The sequence below is a fragment of the Nicotiana tabacum genome, chromosome 4 (genome assembly GCF_000715075.1).
Source record: "Nicotiana tabacum cultivar K326 chromosome 4, ASM71507v2, whole genome shotgun sequence".
Classification (NCBI taxonomy): Eukaryota; Viridiplantae; Streptophyta; class Magnoliopsida; order Solanales; family Solanaceae; genus Nicotiana; species Nicotiana tabacum.
The window spans coordinates 84,828,358-84,832,465 of record NC_134083.1 but is presented as its reverse complement, the minus strand read 5'-3'; positions in this window follow the sequence as shown (position 1 = coordinate 84,832,465).

Below are 4,108 nucleotides of genomic sequence, written 5' to 3'. Positions count from 1 at the left end.
TCTGTTTGTTCGCGGCACTGGAAAGTCTCTCCTTGCGTTGTCCCTGCGCTGCCTCCTAGGTTCGGATTGCACTAATATGAGTCATCGGGTTGGCCTATTGAGGTCTTCATTATCTGCTCTAACCTCAACACAGTAGGCATTGTGGATCTCGTCCCAGGTAGCCGGTTGGTATTTCATCAAACATCGTAGTAGCTGCGTTTGATCCTTCTCTGCTCAACCCATTTTGGAAGCCTGCCATGGCCATTCCTTCGGAGACATTTGGCAAGGTCATCCTCACCCTGTTGAATCGGGCGAAGAAGTCCATCAGTCCTTCCCCTGGGGATTGTCTGATGGCGAATATATCGTTCACCCTCGTTTCAGCTTTGTTGGCCCCAGCATGCGCCATAACAAACTTGTCCGCCATCTCTTCGAATGTTTCTATGGAATAGGCTGGCATCAGCGAATACCATGTCAATGCCTCTCCTATGAGGGTTTCACCAAAACCTTTCAACAAGATAGAGGACACCTTCTCCTTAGTAAGGTTGTTTCCCTTCACGAAGGTGACATAGTGGGTTACACGGTCCTCGGGATCAGTCATTCCATCATAGATTCGGAGGTATGGAGGCATCTTGAAAGTTTTCGGTATGGCATGAGAAGCTGCTTTTTCCCTGTATGGATGTTCCACAAACCTCTCGGCATCTCTTTTTTGTAACAATTTGGGGGCACCCGGTATCTTGTCTACCCATTCCTGGTACTCCTTCATATGTTCCTTGAGCGCCTTGTTCTCGTTTTTCATTTCCTCCATTCTTTTCAGTACGACGCCGAGGTTGCTATCACTTGCACTGCCAACAAATGTATGGGTATTACCTGAAGTAGGAGGGTTCGGTTGGTCGTCTTGTTTATTCATGCGCAGTGTTGCATGGATCGTTAGGGTTTCCGCAGTCGCGCACGAGGCCTGCTTTCTCATTACGCTGACCAAAGTGTCGGTTAGCCAACCTTCGAGGAGCTTTCTCATAGCGAGTGGTGCTTCCTCTCCTACGGACGTGGAAGCCTCTTTCTAGTTTGGTTTGGTTGTGCTACAGAAGGGTGTCGGCGACTTCCCTATCCTGGGGGATGTCGTGGGGATTACTTACTCATCTTGAGTTTCGTACATTTCGTCGATGACACTCATAAGGTTGAGCGGGACGTTGTCCGCTGCTCTTGTTTCCTTTCTTTGGTTACTTCTCAGGGAATCCTTGTATGCAAAGAGAAAAAGGATAACTCTACAGTTTGTTAGGTTAACAAGTCACGAAAGATGTAGATCTGAATGAAAACTAATATTTTGACTATGAATCCCCACAGACGACGCCAAACTGTATAATCCAAAATTTAGATCTAGATTTTTATACAATTAGTTTTATAGAGAAAATGATTAATCAAAACCAATATCAATATTCAAATAGCATATCTAGTATTTTTATGAAGAATATTAGGCGTGTATTGTTAGATAAGAATATCTTAGAACAATAATGGAGCAATAATAACTCAAGAACGTGAAAGATGACAAGAAATGACAATAAATGGCATTTAAATAATAAGTGAAACATGGTTCACCCGACAAGGGTGAGATTTTTCACTGAGCTTTCTGATAATGATAGATGTTGATAAGCAATTGAATATTCCAATTCTTCTTGGATCAGGAGAGAAGGATAGAGGAGAATAAGTATATAGGTGAAATTTGTAGTATTCAATAAAGAGAGAATCTTCATAGAGAATGTCAATGATGTTCTTTACAAAATGTTCGATCCCCCTTTCTAGAACTACATCTCTTCTTATTTATAAGGGTACATGGGCCACAGAATCCTAAATAGTACAACAAGGGAGAATATTCTAGTTTCTTAGGAAATCTAAATCCTTAAACTAGTCGTTATTGCGTACCGAAGACGGAGGCTCGTTCTCGTCTTTTGTCGAACCACTTCGTCCTTGACGACGATTTACCTTCTTTACATGATTTCGACCTTTTGGAATCAGGTCGACCTGTTATAACATCGACACATCAAAGCCTTCGAAGTGACATGAAATTTTTCGCCCATGTACGATACACGCACGATGCGCGTACGTTAATACAGACAGAAAAGGATGAATAGCTACTTACATTAATAATACCGAAAGTAGAATTAGGAATCAAATTAGTTACTTGTTCAAGACATGCTGTTAGGGAAAAGAAGGAGAAGATGAACTTTATTACAGGGTAACAACAATCTGCATACCAACTGTACTACTGAATATACATATATACACACGTACATCTGTATATAATATTGAGCACTTGTTTCTCTAAATTATAAAAGGAAAGAGTACATATGTTTCTATCTTCTTTTTTTCTCATTATATATATGATATGGGGAAATCGATCGATGAAGGGGAAGGAAGATGGTAATGTAATTGAACAGACACAGCGTTCTAGAAGACCCTCATTAATATCACTAGACTATAATCCGCGGTGATATTATACATTTCTATTTTGAATCATTACAAGAACAATATGGACAGTTGTGAGTTTCAAAAAGAAATATAAATTGAGATCAACGTTCAGTTATTTGTTGGCAAACAACTCATATTAGGTTCTTAATTAATAAAAATAGCAAGTAGGAGATGTATGTCTTACATTTTTTGTTCCCAAAACACTGGGCTTTCACACTGTGAAGTGTGAACCTACCCATGATTATAGGCAGTATAGCACCTAGGGGGTGAATAAATGAAGCTGACAAACCGCACCAATTCGATAATTCGAGTCAACCCGAGAAAACAAATCCGATAATTCAAGTACTCAAGCCGAGAAAAAAAATCCGATTATGGTTTGGTTTGATTGGTTTGGTGTTGGAAAAAAAAATCCGATGATATTTGGTTTGGCTTGATTGGTTTTAACTAAAAAAAGTCAAAACGAAACCAAACCAACCCGATATTATATGTATAGAAGTTTTAAATATATTTAATACATGAAAATATTTATTGTAGTGTAGTTTATAAATATTTCTTAAGTTTTTTCATAATTTAATCTTTTAATGTATTATTTTAAGCTTGGACTTATAATTTTTGGATACTCCAATAAATTTTATAGTCTATAAATGTTAGTAACTCAAATAAATCTTAAATCAAAATCAAATCAATAATGATAATAAAAGACATTCAATTCAATTGTACTAACTACTATGAATGAAAATAGTCTATTTTTTAGTTTTTTCATGGTTTAGATAAAATACATAACTTATTTTTCTTTTAGTGTTTAGTCATGTAAATAATAGTACTTATTAGTCATACTTGTTTTAGCAACTTATTAGTAATTTTAAATTATGTTTGTTTTCATTATGGCTTATTAATAATATTTATTTTATGTGATTTTCTTATCTTTATTGTTGAATATTTTAGTATAATGTCATGAATCATCTTATATTTATGTTATTTTATTGAAAAAATTGAAATAACTCGAAAAATCAGAGAAAAACTGAGATTTAAAAACCCGACTTTTATTGGTTTGGTTTGGTCTTTAAATTTAATAATCCGATATAATTGATTTGGTTTGACAATTATAAAATCTGAACCAACCCGTCTCATGTACGCTCCTAATTATTAGCACCTACCCCAGATGAGCACTGCCCGTAATATTACTGCTATCATAGTTCAGTAGTCAAGTCTGTGCCAGATAACATTACTAAAAGACTGCTAGCTGATCACTAATGATTTGGTGTCTTTTTCAGTTGTCCATATCATTATCGTATATATAGATAAACATTCCAAGGCGTTATACAAAATTTTAACGTATTCCTTGGGCGTGGAAAGCAACTTAAGTAAATATATGCTAAGAAAATTGGTATTGCGTCTAATTCAACTTCAAAATCTAATTTATAAGGTGAGTATTGTCTATAATCATTAAGGAGATAACAACTCATTCAATCAATCAATATGTGCTATTTTAACATTACTGCACAATTCTTGTATCCAGAAGTAATCTAGGTTTGCCAATTAATTGTTTGAGCATAGATAAAATAGTCCCTTAGGGGGCATCCCGTAAAAAAAGTATATATATAAAATATACAATTGGAAAATTTTATATTTATAATAAGTTTGAATCTTTACACCTAAGAAGTTA